This window comes from Pinus tabuliformis, chromosome 9 (assembly GCF_031772625.1).
Source record: "Pinus tabuliformis cultivar Carrire ecotype Pingquan chromosome 9, CPIR1, whole genome shotgun sequence".
In the NCBI taxonomy this organism is placed as follows: domain Eukaryota; kingdom Viridiplantae; phylum Streptophyta; class Pinopsida; order Pinales; family Pinaceae; genus Pinus; species Pinus tabuliformis.
In genome coordinates this window covers 1951534145-1951555431 of record NC_142307.1, presented here as the reverse complement: position 1 = coordinate 1951555431, position 21287 = coordinate 1951534145, and positions in this window count along the sequence as shown.

Below are 21287 nucleotides of genomic sequence, written 5' to 3'. Positions count from 1 at the left end.
ATACCATGTGGGTGGTCCTGGGCGAGCTGACGGGCGAACCAACACATGGGTGGGCGGTCCCGGGTGATTTTGATGGACAGGTCGATGAAGTTGTATATGCGTTGGTGGGTCGGCTGGGCACCCCCACGCATGGTGAAACACATATACATAAGACAGACGTGTTGATGGTTGAGGTAGATCATTCGATCGAACAAGTCTTCGGCGGAGGAGTGCAAATGGCGAGCTGCAGTGGTTCTGTGGTTGGTGCAGAACTGCAGTGCGGACATGCCCGCACGACGAGCGGACTAAAGGTTGAACCGAAGAGCGTGAACGGGAGTTCGTGTAGGTGGTACTATGTGCGGCCCACTGAACGAAGGGAGGTCGAGACCGTGAACGAGAGTTCGAGCGAGAGGTGACACAGGTGTGTGAGCGCCTGCCAAACGAAGGCACGGTTGGTTGAACGATAATGTCAGGAACGGTAACATGGTGAGGGCGCCCACTGAACGAACGGTGAACGAGTCGGTTGGTGAACAACGAGTGTGTGTGGTTTGTGAACGAAGTGCGACCAGCATGCAGATGTGTCAGGTAGGCATGCACGGTGACACGGGTGGGCACCCAAGTTGGGCAAACGACATGGCAAGGAAAAACGAAAGTGTTGGGTTGAGAACGAAGGTGCGGTCGATGTGCAAAGGTGCCCGAGCTGGCACGGTAACACGGGTAGCGACACCTAAGTTAGGAAAACGACACAGAGGCTGAACGAATGCATTTTGGGGTGAAGAAAGAGTTGGGAAGAACGTGCGACGACCGTTCCGGCGTGCCGAGAGCTGGGCAATCGTGTTTGCTGAAGATTGTAAAATTGGCTATGTAAATTTGGGGTTTCCTCCAAGATTTAAATTATATATATTAATATTGTGGGCAGACTCATTATAGTGAGTTGCCCCTCCCTTTATACTGTTGTGCATTTATGTGTTAATGTTGTTTATGTTGAATGTTAATGGTTTCACTGTGTATAAAGGAAAACATAATACTTGGTAAGAACAAATAAACTAAGTATCGAAAGTTAGGTGTAGTCCACGATCACAAGTATTGGTGAAAAGAAAGTGGTTGGTGGTGCCGCACCTCACTATAGTGCGGTTGAAAGAGTACCGCCTGTGTAAGGGCGTGACAGGCGGTATCAGAGTTGATGGTGAATGAGGTACAGGTGTAGCAGAGGTGAAGCTTCGTGCTTGGGCCAAGCTGAATAGCAAGACATGGCAGGTTTGGAAGAATGTGAAAGGAAGTTCTTGCTGACCTTGTACAGGTTGAAGCGGATGAAAGAAGAGAACCTACGGATTTGAGATAAACTTGAAGTCTTGGAAAAGAATGTTGAAGACGAACTTCTTCGACTTGGTTGGGCAATGGAGCAGGATGAAGCTACAGATTGTGATGATGAAGAAGAGGAAGCTGTGATGTTTGAAAATGTTGCAGATATGACAACGATGGAGGATGAACTTGAAATTATTCAAGTTGGACCAGGATCGTGCAGTTTGCAGACATTGATGGATCATGGAACTCACATGGAGGGGCCTCATGATGAAGTAAGTACTTATGCTTATGTTTCAATTGAGCTTTTGGTAGATGAACCGTATGCAAGGAAGAGCAAAATCAGTTTGCCGATGCAAAGGAGGATCTCACCATGGATGTCTACGATGAGACCTTGTATGGAGGAGCAAGAATCATTGACTATTGCAAGACTTGTTAGGGATGTTTGTGACCTTATGGTAGAAGGTACAAGGACCTGTGACAAGAGAGGAACGTGATGATCATTGCAGAAGAATGGGTCATGCTTTAGCCACATGGAGAAATTGGCTAAGTGCCCGGCATGACTCATGGACAGATTGGAGGAGGGCACACACTTGAATATGGTGAATAATTGGGTGGACTTCTCATGGCCGAGACCAAGAGGAAGTCTTGGTGGAACCTTTAGTGGGAGAGCTATGATGGAAGAGACTCATGTGATGATGATATGGTTGGGTGACCGAGTTCACTAGACCAATTTGCAGACTTGGATGGGGATGACCGATTGTTGTGATGGGTCTACTTGGTTGGAAAACATGGGCAACTTGAGTCATGGACATCAGGTTGGAGACATGGAGCATGGAAGTCTTATGCAAGGACATTATGCAGGAGCACTTGTAGATGATCCAGGTGGATATTGGTGGCCACCTGCCAAGTCCACCTGGACCCCCACCATTGTCTTTCTCAGCATTTTCAGTTTCCTTAATTGTAGCACAGTTTACTATTTTTAGCAGTTTTTCGGGTCCTGAACTTCCGGAGCCGTTTTGAGGCCCTAAACGACGTTTTTTTGGGAATCTGGGGCAACATGGGTCCATGGACCGATGTTGCCTCCCAAAGTGGTAGTACTCGGATAGATCTTTCTAACGAGCTATCGTGCGCGTCAAACGGAGATCGTATGCCAAAGTTACGACCCCGGGAAATTGATGTACCAATTTACCCAAACGGGGCCCATAATTTGGCGTTTCATCTTCTAGGGGTAGGTTTTGGAATGTGAAGGGTTTTCCATTGTTTCTCAACAATAAATATGCCTTCGAGCCTCATTGTAACTCAGTTCGGAACAGTTCAGAGGCATGTAGCCGCCACATCTCTTCTCAGAGATAAGCTACCATCGCCCTAGCTGGTTTCTTTCCATTTCTGTTTGTAAGAATATTTCAGTATTTACAGTAATGAAATGAAGTATTATTTCCGCTGCATCTCAGTATTTATGGTTATCTCATCTCTGTATTTATGGTTATCTCTGTAATCTATTGCGTTCCTGTTTAAATGCGGATCAGTGGTATCAGAGCGGTCTACTTTTTCTCTGTTTTTCTTTGCATGTCCCCAACGAGGTCGGGATATAAGGAGTTAGGGCTTGAACTGGTCGAACCTTTGCAAGACCAGCCTCGAAAATCCCGACGGCCTCCCATGGCGAATGAGAAGAAAGACGAGGGGGCAGGAGATCCTATCAAAATCTTGCTCGAAGAAGCGCTCGAGCGGCAAAGGAACGCAATGATGGATAGCTTTGCGTAGATCCTTCAGCGGCTACCCAGAGGCGACGCATCGGCTTCCAACAGCGACTCTGGAAACGCCACACCGTTTAAGGTACAAGTGAATTTTGAAATCCCCATATTCGAGGGTAAAATAGACGCAGATGCCGTAGATAAATGGTTAAATCTGTTAGATGGGTATTTTTCTGTTCACGAATTTTGAAGTCGGGAAAAGATTGTTTTCGCTCTTCTCAAAGCAGCCCCCCACGTCAAGGACTGGTGGGAAACCTACTGCGAGCAGAAGGATGAAAGTACAGGCTCACTATTTTCGGCCGCACCCACTTGGAATGACTTTCGGGATGCCATCAAGGAGCAGTACTACCCTGTCGGAAGCTATGAGGACAAATACATCAAATGGACCACACTGCGGCAGGGACGAGATCAAGATGTGCCGGAGTTCACAAACATTTTTCATACCCTTCGCAAACAGTTGGGTATCAAAGATTCTGAGCTGCATATGGTACTCAAATACCGCGGCTGCCTGCACAGATACATCCAGGAAGAGATGGTGTTCTTGAACATCTCCTCACTCGGCACAGCATACCGATACGCTGTCAAAATCGAGCAAAAGTTCAAACAGAAGAAGCGAGACTTTGGATCTACAAATCCGAAGCCCAAAGGACAAAGCCAAGGCGGGGTGACCCAAGACAACCCGTCGAAGCCGCAAGAAAAGAACAACACCACGAAGCCGAAGAAGGGCACAGGAAAGTGGTGTGAGTTCCACAAGAGTCCCACTCATAACACAAGTGAGTGTCGGACCAAGCAGTCACTGGTGGCCGAGTTGAAGGCTTCCGAATCAGATGCATGTTCCGACCCTGAGCCAGAACTCGACAAGGGGAATGGCAAAGGGAAGCAGATCATTGATGCGGATCCTAGCGCCACTGTTGCCACTGCCAAGATCAAGAAAAATGAGCCCGAAGATCCAGAGGAGGGGGAGCGTCTTTTCCACTCACAGATGTGGGTGAAGGGTTCACCGCTGCAATTCATTGTCGACAGTGGTAGCCAAAAGAACCTGGTTTCAGCAGAGGTCGTGAAGCGGTTGGGCCTACTGACTACACCGCACCCGCAGCCATACAGTATCGGGTGGCTTCACGAAGGACGAGATCTGAAAGTTCGCCAGCAGTGTCGCCTTCCCTACAGCATCAAACCCTTCACAGATGAGGTATTGTGTGATGTTACACCTCTGGATGTTTGTGATGTATTATTAGGCCAGCCATACTTGTGGAGGAGACATGTTGTGTATGAGTCAAGGCCTTGTGCTGTCATTATTTCTTTGAGTAATTCATTATACAGGATACCAGAGGTAGCCCTACCTACTGCCACATCCTTGATCACTACCAAGAAAGGCAGCAAGCTCATATCACAGACCAGGAAATTCATTTGTCTAGTTCACTCCCAAAGTAAGGGGAAGATCGTTGCTACGTCCATGACCCCTGCAAAGGGTTCCTCCACGCAGCAGCAGCAGGAAAGGGATATATGGTCATGACAAAACACAGGAACAACTTCTCCTCACCCACACGGGTACCACACAAGTTTCAGGTGGAAAACAAAGTTTGGTTACATCTACAGAAAGAACGCCTTACAAGAGCCCATCAGAAGCTCCGACCACTCCGACATGGTCCTCACAGCAGTACCAAGGCTATGGAAAACAATGCTTTGAAGCACAGCATTCCTCCATTCCTTCGCTTGCACCGAGTATTCAATGTGGACCATCGTCGACCATGCTTTCCACCATTTCTGGACACATCAGAGATTGCAGAACAGCTCACCAGAGAACCAGTTCAGCAGAAGTTTCCTCATCTCATGGAGGAGCTCAACGCAATGGGGACCATCGCTTCCTAAGGGGGGAGGAATGATCCAGGTGGATATTGGTGGCCACTTGCCAAGTCCACCTGGACCCCCACCATTGTCTTTCTCAGCATTTTCAGTTTCCTTAATTGTAGCACAGTTTACTATTTTTAGCAGTTTTTCGGGTCCTGAACTTCCGGAGCCGTTTTGAGGCCCTAAACGACGTTTTTTTGGGAATCTGGGGCAACATGGGTCCATGGACCGATGTTGCCTCCCAAAGTGGTAGTACTCGGATAGATCTTTCTAACGAGCTATCGTGCGCGTCAAACGGAGATTGTATGCCAAAGTTACGACCCCGGGAAATTGATGTACCAATTTACCCAAACGGGGCCCACAATTTGGCGTTTCATCTTCTAGGGGTAGGTTTTGGAATGTGAAGGGTTTTCCATTGTTTCTCAACAATAAATAGGCCTTCGAGCCTCATTGTAACTCAGTTCGGAACAGTTCAGAGGCATGTAGCCGCCACATCTCTTCTCAGAGATAAGCTACCATCGCCCTAGCTGGTTTCTTTCCATTTCTGTTTGTAAGAATATTTCAGTATTTACAGTAATGAAATGAAGTATTATTTCCGCTGCATCTCAGTATTTATGGTTATCTCATCTCTGTATTTATGGTTATCTCTGTAATCTATTGCGTTCCTGTTTAAATCCGGATCAGTAGAGGTGTCACTTAGGGGCATCTAATGAGGAGTGCTAAGGCAGGGATGTTGTGCAGGTAGATTTGCTGGTGTGACATGGAGATGTTTTATCTATGAGCCCATGGAGATGTTGTGCACTTTTGTACAACAAGGCCATAGACTTGGTTGGATTTGTGAGGATACTATGGGGCATTCCTACTACATGGAGAGCTGAGGCATCTTGCAGAGACCTTTGGGCTGAGACTTGTATGGTTGCTGGAGTGTTGGTTGGAGATGACTCATGGAGCTCATGATGACATGAGGTTGTGACTTTTTGGGACTTCATATATGGTGGACTTCGAGGATCTGACGCATTGAGGAGCTGAGGTCAAGAACTTTGATGTAGGATGGGGTGCATACTTTTGAGTACATGTATGGGTGTGCTTGAAAGAGTGACTTGATGAGGAGGATCGATATGAGACACTTTGGAGTGATAGAGTTACAACGATGATGATGCCTTGGTGGCAACACTTGGGCATGGGTTGAGCCGAGACTTAACCACTTTTGGCACATGAGAGCTGATTGATCTATGATGATGGGAAGCACATGGGAGATGATACAGGTGTATACTTGTTTCTATGGCAGACTTGAGGGATGGCACATTACATATATGGTGGAGGTGGCTTCATGGACCTAGATGTGGCACATCGAGAGTCGGGTTTGATGAGAGGATCTCTTCACTTTGAGGAGATGGATTTTACACATATGGATGATGATTTTGGGATAGATGTGACTAATTTCATGCAGCACATTTATACCAAATATCATGGACAACATGTTGCTGACGAGGTGGAGACTACTTCATGGACCTAGGCATGGCTTACTTATATGGAGATGGATTCTTGATCGAGTTGATGTTGTGACAGGATGCTGTGAGAAACGACTGATGATGGCATGAGGATGTTCATTCTCATGGTTTGGGCGTGACAGTTGGATTAGCTACCCAACTAGTTCAAAACATGGGGTCTGGAAGTGTGCAGAGATGTGTTAGCATTGTGTTAGAGTATCATGGTAGCAGTTCACAAGATGACGATACATGATGAGTTCGACACGATATGTTGCAGTGAACATATAGCTTGAGATGGAGGGACCAACCTTCCACAGTGGGAGCAACATGTGGAGATTGCGACAGAGGTGGTTGATGATCATGGATTGAGGAGACTTTCCGATGTATGACATACCGGTGGATTATATGCCTTGGTATGGGTATCTTGGTGACGGATGGTTGCTAAGATGAGATATTGTCGAGGACGACAATGATTTCAAGTGGGGGAGAATGTGAGGACCACAAGCTGTAGGGCATGTGCGGTGAGCGAAGACGCAGCACGGTGAGAGAACCGGTGAAGCAAAACGGAACATATGCGATGAAGTTTTAGGCGTTGGAGTGTTTATACCATGTGGGTGGTCCCGAGCGAGTCGACGGGCGAACCAACACACAGGTGGGTGGTCCCGGGCGGGCCAACGGGCGGGTTTTATGGATGGGCCGACGAAGTTGTATGTGCATTGGTGGGTCAGCTGGGTGCCCCCACGCATGGTGAAACACATATACATAAGATGGACACGTTGATGGTTGAGGCAGATCATTCGATTGAACAAGTATTCAGTGGAGGAGTGCGAAGGGCGAGCTGCGGTGGTTCTGCGGTTGGTGCAGAACTGCGGTGCAGATGTGCCCACACGACAGGCAGACCGAAGGTTGAATCGAAGGGTGTGAACGAGAGTTTTTGCAGGCGATACTACGTGCGGCCCACTGAATGAAGGGAGGTCGAGACCGTGAATGAAAGTTCAAGTTAGAGGCGACACGGGTGCGTGTGCTCCCGCCGAACGAAGGTACAGTTGGTTGAACGATAATGTCAGGCAGGGTAAAATGATGAGGGCGCCCACTGAATGAATAGTGAATGAGTCGGTTGATGAACAACGGGTGTGTGCAGTTTGCGAATGAAGCGCGACCAGCATGCGGACGTGCCAGGTAGGCATGCACAGTGACACGGGTGGGTGCCCAAGTTGGGCGAACGACACGGCAAGACGAAACGGAAGTGTTGGGTTGAGAACGAAGGTGCGGCCAGCGTGCAGAGGTGTCCGAGTTGGCACGGTAACATGGGTAGCGGCGCTCGAGTTGGGCAAATGACACGGAAGTTGAACGAACGCGTTTAGGGGTGAACGAAGAGTTGGGAAAAACATGCGGCGACCATTCAGGCGTGCTGACGAGCTGGGCAACTGAGTTCACCGAAGATTGTAAAATTGGCTAAGTGTAAATTTGAGGTTTCCTCCAAGATTTAACTTATATATATATATTGATATTATGGGTAGACTCATTATAGGGAGTTGCCCCTCCCTTTATACTGTTGTACATTTATGTGTTAATGCTATTTATGGTGAATGTTAATGGTTTCACTGTGTATAAAGGAAAACATAATACCTGGTAAGAAGAAATAAACTAAGTATCGAAAGTTAGGCATAGTCCACGATCGTAAGTATTGGTGAAAAGAAAGTGGTCGATGGTGTCGCACCTCGCTATAGTGCGGTTGAAAGAGTACCGCCAGTGTAGGGGCGTGACACAACTCCTCTTGCAATTTCCCACCGTCACCCCACACATCATTCAAAAAGAGGGCAAACCTCTTCTCTTGCAATCTTTCAGTCAACCATGTTTTTACATCCTCTTGGTTCATATTTTGATCATAAGTTGCCTTTATTTGCACAACTATTTGTTTACAGAGGTCATTTCTAAGACTTGAAGAAGAGGGAGATTGTGAAACAGTGAGCCAAAGGAAGAGGTCATCACGAAAGAGATCCCTCACCTTTTGGCCGTTGAAGAGTCTCTTAAGAAGCAGAGTTTTTCCAGATCCACCTTTGCCAACAACGCCAGTGCGGAAGATAGTCTTCACCTCTGCATCCATCACCAACTTCTCCAGTGTTGTGAAGGCTTGGTCTTGTCCGACTATAAGGGTTTCCTCGATGAAGAAGGTCCCCGTTGGAGCTTGAGAAGTGGATGCAGAGATATTGGTTGAAGCCTGGGCACTTCCTCTCCACATATCCAGGTATATCTCTATCTGCTGCTCTAGTAGGATTAAGGGAACCACTTCCAGATGCTCTTTGATCTCTGAAATTATCTCTGCTCATCTGGTAACGAGCCAAAACATTGAAACTTGATATTGTGCACTTTTGCACCAGTGGAAGTGCTTGTCAGAGAAGCCCGTGCAGCATTGTTATCACTAGTACTGGTGGAAGTTCCTCCTCTATTTCTATTCAATTCCAGACGATACTGACAGATACGTGTTGCCATAGGCTCTATGCGCCTTACCAGAACTCTCAAATCGTTCAATTATTTCTTGCAGCAGAGTGCAATGCTAGCGTGGTGAAGAATCTGGCTAATAGCTATGTCGATGCCCTTACCAGTAAATCTAGAGAGGAATCTAGGATCGGCCATGATATGATTTTCTCGGAACAACGATATACACAAAAAAAAATCCTTTTTAAACTCAACAGAAATAGTAGAAGCGAAAATTCCCTTCGCTTCATTGGATTCCTCAAGCAATACTATATTACAAATAACCTACCCCTTGCAGATTATTTGTACTGTTGCTTCAAAAAGCTGCATGCTATTTTTTAAAATTTTCTATCACAGTTGGAATAACTTTCTTTGGAGGCCACGATTAGAATAAATGTTACATTAATATTCTTTATGTAAAGATTCAATAATAATGATGGCCAAAACTTTCTTTCCGGTAGTATTGGATTCCTGGAATAAATCACTGATTAACTTTCTGCCATGTTATCTTGGAAGACACAAAAGAATAAGAATAAATGTTATGTAATCTACATTCTTTATGTAGATTACCATTGATGACAAAAATTTCTTTCGCGTCACATTGGATTTCTTGGAATAAATCACTGAATTAATTTTCTATCATGTTATCTTGGAATACACAAAAGAAAATAAATATGGCATAGAAGTTGCAGTCTTATGATATGTATGTGAGAATATGGGCATAACTTTTTTTATAAAGAGAAAGAGAATGGTATTTATTGAGAAGCTTTTGTATCTATTGTGAAGCAAGAAGCTAAATATCAGCTTGCTTCTTTATTAAAGATAGAGTAAACAATAAGTTAGATCGACTCGATTTAAGGATATTTTATTAATTTTTTTTTTAATTGGAAATAATATAAATAGAAAATATTGTTTATTTAATTTAATTTTTTTATAAGTTTGGTCGGTTTTTTTATTTTCATTAAAATATAAGTAAGTTACATCTACATATAAATATTTAGGTGGCCTCAACTTGCCCAAAGGGAAACTAAGTTTGTTGGACACCTAACAACATGATAAGCCATCCAATAGCAAAAAATAATAAGTCTTTTTACCCAAGCTATATAAGTTTGTATATCCTCACCTTATCCAAATACTATTTGCCTATGAACATAGAAAATATCATTCTGGAAATTAAAAGCTAACTGCATATATAATAAACAAAAAATAAAACCATATAGTAGACTACTCTTTGCCCTCGTCAAATGTAGACTCTACCGGAGCTGGGCCCTTAACATTGGAGCCCGACAATATTGTCTGCAAAAGAAGGCAAGGGAGGTGATCCTCGATTTGACGGAGGTGTCCATCTTGTTTTTGCATCTAGAACTAAAGTTTCTGGAAGTCCTACACCGCTATAGCCATACTCATTAAGATCTGCTCGAAGGCCTTTCCCAGGATACTTTTCATAGTCCAATACAGGTATACATTCTATTTAAACTAGGTAACTCACCCTCAAGTATGCTCGAGATCCGACACCATCACCCGCTAGTCCTCCATCTCAATGTCCATCGAGCCTACCTGGCGGTTCAAATCAGCTTCCCACTCCTCGATTAACCACCTAATTTCCTCGCTAGTCCCTTCCCAATATGTTGTGGCCGCATCATTTATGATGTTGGCTATCGGTTTGTAGCCCCTTGTTTTTCCCCCGGAGGAGTTGGGCTACTCCTCCTGCGTGGTCACCTGAGTTCTCCTGCCACGACCTCTAGCATTCGTAGCCCATGCCATTGCCACGAGCTCACTATGCGCAATAAAGCAATAGGTGTGGTGAATTGCTTGTACAAGTAGTGGCCCGATCCCATAAGCTTTTTGCTTCCAGGTGACCCTACCGCCCCACACACTTGCCATGGGAGAATGAAACAATAATTTCCATGATAAAATTCGATGAACTTCCACTGGTCTTATCTCATGCACCCCATCCTTGTCATCCAGCTCACACAGAGACTCAGCTTCCACAAGCCAGAAACAATTATCATAGTAATTAGGAGAAGAATAAGTGCAGTCCTCATACCCAAACCATTGCAGACCATCATGTGTAACCCTGTGAAGACTTCCACCGAGGCAAGGGCCACAGGAATTGGCAAGACAAAGAGCAATAACCTTGCAGTTTTGGAGCTAGCAGACATGCAGGAGTATAAATTGCACCCATCCCCAGGAATTACAGTAAGACTAAGCCCAGAGACAGAGTTGATGACGACTCAACCCCAAACCCTAGGATTATCCAACCAAACCAAACAGAGAAGGTCGCAAGGGCCGACCATAGAATTTTGAACCGAACAGAGACAGTGACCATACTGTTCAACATGACATACTGCAGCAAGGAAACAACGACCGACAACTTCCTAAAACCCCAATTTCTCCCAACCTCAGGCAAGTCGACCCCATGTAGATCCAAATCCCATAACTAGACACATTGCTACATGGAGGAGGGAGAGAAGAAACAAGCCACATACTAGTTTACCCTCGCCGAGAGAATCTTAACCCACCACCTCGCCTGGAGCCGCATCGTTCTTCTGCACTCAGCGTCACCCTTCCACACTTCTCCACCCTGAACACATAACCTACCATCAACTCTTGCAGAGTGTTTTCCACAATGCCAAACCCAAGACACAATGTTGTTGCCACCTCCCACGGGGGTATTAACCTCTTGCATGCAAGGAGACACCGCACTTATTGCCTCGAGCATGTGGAGGGTGGTGGGTTTGTACCCCAAGATCCTATGCATTTAACAATATTGATGGGAGTGCTATCCAGCTCACACCTCGATCAGGGGATTTATTTAAATTTATACTAATAAATATATTTATTAAATTTTATGAAAATTTATATAATATTTTTTATATAAAGTAAAATATATATTGATAAAAATATAATTCTAATATAAAATAAAATATATAAATATAAAAAATGTGTATATTATTATTATTACTATTATGGTAACAATAATATTTTTATCAAATCAATTTTGTATTTGAGAACACAACAATGTGTGCTTCAGAAATACATAAATTTATTCTACTTATCTTAGTTCTATTTGTTATTCTAATAGCCTATCACCACTACAATATAACATTGAAATTGCTTTCCAATTTAAAGTTTTAGTATTGTATATTTTATAGAAAATTTATAAAATGAGTCAAAATTTCATTTGCACTCTATTTAGACATCTAGAAAAGAGCTAGACCCTATAAAACTTCAAGTTCCATCAATGGAGCTTTTACATTTAGGTCAAGAAGAATAAAATAAAGAGAATTCAGAAATTGATAGAGGAAGGGGCAAATGTTATACCCTAAATACCCATTAATGAATTTCTTCAATTTGAGTTTGAAGGATGTTGTTATTTCATCTTGTGCACTCTAAAGCTATTGTCGTATTTTAAATAAGAGCTCCATGGTAATTGTCTAATGTGATGCAAGTTGTAGCATTTGGAGTTGAGCCATGCCACCTCTAGGCTCGATTATTTTGGAGAAAGAAAAGAATGAAAAGTTCCTCCTTCATGTAGTGGAAGAAGGTGCCATCCTTGTCAAATTGAAAGTTTCAATCTTCAAAAATTCAATTTCCTTTGTAATCTTGACTAACAACACTGAGATGAATATAATAATGCTTAGTGAGAACGAGCAAGGGGACTAAGGCTTCAAAACCTTGGTTTTGATAAATACTATAACCATAATTTAAATGCATAACCTATACATTATTGCACCAATAACCAACTTGAGGAGCTACATGGTGTACTCAAGTTGAATTACCATCATTTTTTATTATTTCCTTGAGTTCACATGATGTGAATCATATAGAGCCAATAATATCACCACGCATGGGAGGACTGCACTAAACACAGTTATGAATGCATTATGGTGAAGAGCATATGAAGTGGGTGACATCTTGCATGGACACTATATCAATGGCCACTGGATGACACCTACTTCCATCACCATTTGTTGACATGACTATGGAATTGTGGAGTGGGACACTGGCCACTGATCCATAGTGTTCCCTCTTCATGGGAATCCTTGTGAAAAGAAAAACGACATCAAAGCTAACTATTAAAATATCAGAAGGATCCAACTTAATGTCTTTAATCTCATTGAGGATTCATATTAAAGATATTGAGATCATTAGTTGCATTAAAAATTCTAGCACGGCTAACTTAGTCGAGTTATCCCTGAATTCCACCTTCTTCAATTTTCAAAGTGAAGTCTATGAGTAGATTTCTGGTGTTTCCATGGGCTCCCATCTCTCCCTTGTCGTGGAAAACCTCTTCATGGAAGACTTTGAGATAAAGGTCATTGCCTCTGTACCATTCTATCTGAAGCTATGGAAACGGTTTGTTGCTGATTATTTTATTACCTAGCCCCATAATCATGATAAGTTGGAAGCATTCAAGCAACATCTAAACAATCAATCATACTTTATCAAGTTTATTACGAAGGTCGAGGATAATGGGAGCCTACCTTTTCTAGTCATTCTCATCTCCAAAAATGTTGATGGTTCCATTTCTCACCAAGTCTTCTATAAAAAGACTCACATGGAACAATATCTCCATGTTGAGTCCCATCATCATCCAGCCCAAAAATTTGAGGTATTAAACACCTTGGCCACTAGGGCATTAAAAGGATCTCTAATGAAGCCCATCTTAATGAGGAAAAATCCCACCTCTTGGATGTTTTTTTGAAAAATGGCTATAAGAAATACCAAGGAATCAAGGATTTCTAGAAAGCCATCTATGGTCCTAGATTAAAAAGGGACCTTGTTGATTTTATCCCCAAGGTTCAACTTCCTTTTATCCAAGGAACCTCATATAAGATCACTCGCATTTTAAGAAAAAATCAGGTTTTCGTCACTTTCAAGTTGTTGAACACCATTTGTACTATCATGAGGTCAGTTAAGGGTTTACTTAATCTCGTGCTCAAGTGGGGTTCTCTATGTTGGTGAAACCAATCGATTTATTAAATATAGGATTCAGGAACATATAACAGACATTAACCATAGTCGGTCTTGTTCCTTAGCTTTAGCTAAGCATGCTCGAAAAACCAAGCATCATATTTGCATTGAAGGCTACAAGACCTTAGCCAACATCAGACACTATGAGCATGGGAAGTTCATAGAAGTTATTGAGATTGAAAAGTGAGTGGGTAATTTGTACAAAGATGATGAATGGAATATTAGTAAGAACTGGATTCCCACCCTTTCTTCTAGTTTTGATTCCTCTTGAAGCAAAATCTTTTCATTTTCCCTTTTTGCTAGCCTTCTCTTCTCTCTCTTTTGGCCATTTTATTCCTCTCTAAGTCCCTTCCATTATTCTTAATCCTAAATTTTATTTTATTATTTATTATGTTATTATTCTCTCAATTTTACCCATATATATACATATACATGTGTATTTTGTTTATTTAATTGATATATTTAATTATTTAATTTGTATAATTATTGTTAAAATTTGATTTTAATTAAATAATATCATTTTAATTATTAATTAATTAACCTTTTTATTGTTTTTATTAATTACCTCGTTTTACTATTTAATTTTTAATATTAGTTAATTATTCTCTTTTTATTATTATTTTTTAACCATCTAACGTTTACCAAGAATATTTTTTCCATTTCCTGACTTTGCATCTCTCACATACCTTTCAACGCTTGATCAAAAAATTTCAGTGTTATCCTAATGATAAACCACACTTTCTAATTCCAATTGTTGGCGACAATAGAGACAAAAATATCTCTATGAGTTAAAATATAAATCTACAACAAACTAGCTGCCAACGGCTGTGACTTTAAAGTAGTAAATTTTTAAGTAAATTGTGATCGAGACTCATACAAGCATGAAAATAAAAAAATTTCTCTAGCTTAAAATATAAATCTACAGCAAACTATCAGCGAACAAAAGTTCATTCTTGAGAAATCATAATGGCCAAGACAGACATGGAGTGGGTCATACTAAAATTAGGAGTCGACTTATAAATTTGGAAGATCCCGCTATGGAATGATGTGGAACCTCTCTTTCTACAATTGTTGGAGGAGAAAATTTGTGTTGACTGTTGAAGCAGAAAAACCATGAAAGTTATCGAGAACAACAATGGCGACTTCCTTCTCTCAATGTCCAGTAGCAGTAAAAGGCCACGGTCATATGGGCTGATTCTTCTGAATTATGACGTCCCTCACTTGACCGCAACTCCGTAGGATCGAGGTCCATAGAGAGGATAAATATGGTTATTTGACAACTATTACAAAATAGTAATAATTAATGTGGTGGATGTTTGTGAGTATTCTAAAGGATTTTTCCAGTTATCTCATTTCAGTATTTCAAGGAGCTAAGATGACAAAATTCTTCCTACCGTTCATGATAATATGGAATTTTTATAAAGTGCTTCATCCACTCTGCGGATTTGGGAAACTTTGAAAAGGATTAAGCCCAGAGTGTTAGCTCTGTGAACTTAAGAGAAACCTGCAATGTTTGCATTTCAACCCTAAAAAAGACGTAAATGATTATTTTCATGCACAAAATGAAATTAAATTTGAAAAAGGAAAATAAACATACCTGAGATACACCCTGCTACAGTGTCATCAACCTACTCCCGACCACTTCTAAAACTTAGGTTCTCCATCGGTATCACAGAGGGAAGGCAATCTTATGGATATTGAGATAGTTGAGCTATTGAAACATGGCTATTAGGTTTGAAAAAATCCAGGCCACAAAAATCTTGCCTCTCCCATGTTCATGTAGCTATATGCGGCATTTTGAAAATTCAAAATTCATGTAGCTATGCGCGGCATTTTGAAAATTCAAAATTTAAATTTCGAATGGCAGTCAATCCATGCTTTAATTGGGTCGATCCATGCTTTAATTGGGTGCATGGTTTGGGGTGACCACAGATGGCCACGTGGACGGTATAGCAGCTTGTTTTGACGGTCATCGGAAAGTTTGGCAAAGAAGTCAATCATCCTTTATACATGCTATATGTATGTATTACCATCTACAAAGATGTCACGTCAATTCTGGACAGTCACATCGGACTCCCATTGAATTGTCAGACATTCCTGCAAGGAGCTACTGACATCGAGGTTTGAGGGAAAAAAATGCCGGTGGCCGGAGTTAGAAAAATTTCTGACCTGTGGAAGTTCTAGGCAATTCCTCCACTTAATTAGACTGCGCCCTAAAAAAACGGCTGAGCTTATCTCGATTGCAGATTACTTATACTGGTTTATGTGGTTTGCGGGGGAAACTCTTCAAAACAAGTCACTAAGCCAATAATTGGCTTAGTAAATAGCAAGATCAACATACATGTCCATCCATCACCATGGTTTCTCCGGTAGGGTTCACGACTCGACTTCGGCAAGAGCTGTATTTAATGCCTTTAAAACAGTATCTGACAGTACTGGATGCCATGCTGACCATTCCCACCATACATAAAACCATGCTATGCTTTGGAGCAGGCAGAACTTGTAAATATGGATGACGAACAAATTTGAATTTATATTTACTGCTTGAAATTTGAAATTTGAAATTATATTTACCACTCAGCCAATGTTTTCTTGCAGCTGCTAGTTATTTGTTGCCGTTCCGCATCAGAAATTCGAAATTATATTTACCGCTCACCCAATATTTTCTTGCAACTGCTAGTTATTTGTTTCCTTTCCGCATCAGGTCGAGCCGCGAGACGCCGGCCGGAAAATGTTCTAGGAATTTGTTCCGGTTGATGTCCAGTGATTGAGGTTTGCTGAGATTGAAAATGGCGGGCTGGAACTAGCCGGAAAAAATATTGGTGCTCAGATTCAGAGTCCTGAGGTCGGATAACAATTGAATTTGAGCTGAAATTACTCTGTTGAGTTCCTTGTTGGAGAGATCTAGGCGAGTTATCACATTGTTGCTGTGATCACATATGATGCCTGACCAGAGGCAAGGATTCGACAAGCTTTGTATGCGGCCCCAGTCTTTAAGACTATCAGATTTATTGATGATACCAGATTTGAGAGCCAAGAGTGCCCACGTCTCAATATTGTGAACAACAATAGCCAACTTTAAAGCAATCATAATTTTTGCTCTTCACAGAAATTACTGCCGACAGGATCACAATTCTTTTGAGTTCACTACAAGAGTGAGCAGGTTATTTTGTGTTCACCGCCTCCACGTGCAAATTCCAACACCACAGAGGGAGAGGCGCAAGTCGATTGCTTTGAATATAAGCAATTGGTGCATATCATGTATATATTCTTCTCCATCGCATTCATTTGAATGCATTTCTTCTTGCTCACGCATTCATGAAGTTGCAATTATTCTGGTCCTCATCACTCACCCAGAGTAAATTAGTTTCAATCTCTTCATAAAAGCAATGGATGTCAGGGCTGCTACTGCCATGGCCAAAGTTAGCAGGGCTATCCATGGAGCAGAAGGTCTGTGCGGGTTATTGCCTCTGCAAACAAACTTCGGAAGATCAATTCGTGAGACGTCACAAGCTAATTCCCAAATTCAGTACAAGATCATCTTGAAAAGAACTGTTGTTAAAGCCGCGAGATCTAGTGACAACCAATTTGGCTCAGGTACTTTGATCAGATCATCTGGAACTTTCCACTTTTCATAAATAAATATCTAACTAAGCATTACTTCTATGTCTAGCCGTCTATGGGTATGAAATCCAGATTATAGTTTAATGTTTATTTTCAAAAACACTTCCATTGCAGGTGGTCGAAGTAGAGTGGACGCGGAGAAAACGGATTTAGGAGTTGACGCTGTAAGAAACAAATTACTTGCCTCCACAGCACTGGATGAAGTGGGAGAAGTGGTCCGTTACTTATGCTTCAGACGTTTGTAAATTTTTGTTATGGTTGCAGAACATGTTGATTAACACCAGACCCATCTTTGCCATCATTGCTTTGGATTTGATAGTGAGCCTCCTTGTATTTGTGTTGCTTCTCGTCTTTCTAGTCCTTTGAGTATCAGTGCCTCTGATCGCATTAGCTATGGAGTTTGTGACCAAATTACTGCATGTGTAACGCTGGTATAAAAACACGTATATACATCATTCATATGTTTTGTGAACACCTGCTATTGGTATTGATCTAAATTAGCCGGCCACAATGGTTTTCTCTTTACAAAACACTGTCTATTATGGAAGTTACAGGAATACCGAGAGACTCATGATAGGGCTTGTATTTTTTAATATTATGCAAAAATTCTGAATGGATGACATACAATCTCTGCATAACAACTGGAGAATATCTTAATTCTGAATTTATAAAAGGATTGAACGATGAAATCCATTGATGATGGATGCTCAAAACCACATAAAGATACTTCACTTCAAGCCTTAAGATCTTGACCCATCATTACATCTTATCCTTCATCAAGTGCTAAGGTTCATCCTTGGTTCAGATCTAGCTATGCACCATAACTCAATAGCCTGTATATTAGATCTTGCTCTTCATCAGATATTCAATTCATGAGTGCCTTTGCCTAATGATCTTCTCCTCCTTTGATAGTCTTAGGCCTTACTCAATACCATGTACAAAAACCACTTAGAACTAATACCTTGGACCAAATACGTGAGGTCAACACTTTGGACAAGATACCTTGGACCAATACCATGGATCAAAATACCATGGACCAAATACCACGGACCAAAACTAAGTTTTCCAACATGTACCCACCTTTCCTTCTGTGAAAGTGTGTGTGTATGCCATACGCACCTTTTGGTCTGCAAACCCGCGTGTACATGCAGCTTGGTCAATGGGGAACCTACATATACCTCTATTTCTTCATTCTGTGAGTTTGAACTGTGGTCTGTCATCTGAGCGAGTTGCCATCAAGGACAACACCTGTGTCATAGTGCCAAATCTGTGTCATAATTCCAACAAAAAGTCTAAAGTCCATTCCCTTGCGTTACGGGGGTGTATTTATAACAAATGAGGTGACTCTCCACCTCCCATGTGACTCTTGACCTCCCTCATGACTCTTGAGCTCCTACTATGACTTTTTGAATTCTTATGTGACCTTTGAGCTTCTACATGACTTTAAAACTTTCTAGTGACTTTTCACATTCCATGTGGGACCCTTGGGCTTCCACACATTTTACATTTTCTCATTTTTTGGAAATTAAATAATTACATTCCACAAGTGATGTGGCAAAATACATTGACACATATGACTTTTGTGGTGACACTTTGAGAAGCCATAAATTGGCGACAATGACATAAGACTTCATTTCATCAATTCCAAGCTCTTCTCTTTACTTCTATGACTTTAACTTCACCATGATAGATCTTTGTTGGTACTCCATCTATACTTTCCAAAGGGTCTAGATAAGTGTTGGAACCTTTGATGTCAGCATGCATTTCCATCGCTTTATCTTGGTCCAAGACTGCTTCATGTCCTTCATGATGGTTCTTTCTTTTGCTTCTTCTTCAAAAGTGCCTTATTGTACCTTCTCCTTGATAACCTCCCTTGCGTAGCACCTTTCCATGTTGAGATGATAACACTTGCAAATGAATTCCACCCATGGAAATCCAACATCAGTCTGAAAATTAGCTATTCTACCTATAACAACCCTGGTTAAAATTCCATGTAATAAAGTTAATAAAGACAAAATAAGACCAAGGTCATGGGACACGTATTCCAGGCTGAAAGTTGGGAAAAAAAATAGTGATGGGGAATCACTCGTGATTAATAAATGGATAAAGAAATTGGCAAAGGAAATGGTAAAATGATTTAGAAAGGAAAAGTGGAATTTATTGGCATTTAGCTATGAAAATAATGGAAATTAGGAGAAAAGGAAGGTGAAAGGTCATAGGTTGCATGTGAGGAGGAAAATGAAGGAATATGAAGGAAAATGATGGAAAATGAAGAAAATAGAGGCCTCATTGATATAAAGGATTTTGAGGATCAATTCACAACTTTTTCTAGTTTAGTTTTTGGCGCTCTCATTATATTCTCTCTCTCTCATACCATTGCACACTTAGAGTTTTCTTGGAGAACACTTGGAGGATTTTGGGCATGCATTGGATTTGGAGCAAGGAGGAAAAGGAAGAGTAGGAAAGTGCAAGAGAACAGTGGGATCATTAGCTATAGCGGGTTTACTTTGCAGGTACTGAGTTCCATGTATGATTTCCTTGCTAGTTTTGGCATGCATGGTATATGAATGTGGTCGTTTGGTTATGATTTGTCATTGGCATGGACGATTTCCTGGATTGATAGTGGCTTTTCCCAGCCTTTCCATTTCCTGGATAGCCATTTTTGTTGTGGGTTTTCCCTTTTGTTTTCTGATTGGTGCTCATGTTCCTTGTGAATACGGGTTGAGTTACTAGTTCCTAGAGCCTTGGTTGGATAAATGCTTTGGAGGCCCTATAACATCTTGGGTTGAGTTACTAGTCTTGGAAGCCTTGGTTGAAAAAATGTATTGCATACATTGGTGGGTTGAGTTATTTTTCCTGGAAGCCTTGGTTGGGAAAACGATATGGAGCCCAACAACATTTGTGGGTTGATTTACTAGTCCTGGAAGCCGGGTTGGAACAAAATCTCTAGATCCCTGAATGACTTTTATAGAGATCGATATGTTGATGGTTAGTGATGTTTGACCGTGAGGTGGAATCACTAGTTAATATTTTTTTGGTTTTTATTTGTTTATTCCATGAGATCACACATTGATTTTTGGAATATGGCGCCGGGTTGATTGACTGAAAGAGAGATTTGGTTCAGCCCAATTTATGGTCAGGTGGTACGTGGAATTCCCTGACTTGGTTGGTTTTGCATATGATAATAAGAGCTCTTTTCCTCTTATATTTTATGGGTAAATGGACTTGTTATTATGTGGTTTTAATGCTTGTTGTACCATCGATATTTATCTACTTATAAGCATGGTTTATGACATATTTCAGTAATGTCTCTCATAGTTTTTCGGTTAGTAAATGAAATGTTAATGAATGCATGACCTAATGGATGATATTTCAAATATTGTGGGAGGACATTAGACCTTCTTGACGATTCTTAGATAAGTATCAGATCCCTATGTTCAAATGTGTATTTATGACCTGTACGTTTCATGTTCATGATGTTCAAGTTTTTGTCTAAGATTTATGTGGAAGGCTTTGTCCTTGTGTCATTCATAGTTCTGGAAAGTTTCATTAAGTTTTGGGCAAGATTATGGATCCTAGCTTGAAAAAGTGGATTAAATCTCGCGATCGTAGGCACAGAACTAGGTGAAAAGGATTGCATTTGCTCCCTTGTAGGAAACACGTATGTGATTGGAGGGTTACAGTCGAATTCCACTAGTATTGTGTCAACATCTGGGAGGTCAAGGCACTAAACGAAAGTTTTATCTTAGGGATTGGGCACCTGGAAAGGTGGTTTAGCCCTTGAGGATCTTGTAGCACTTGAGGGAAGTCATTAAGGTTTTTATCTTGTTGATTT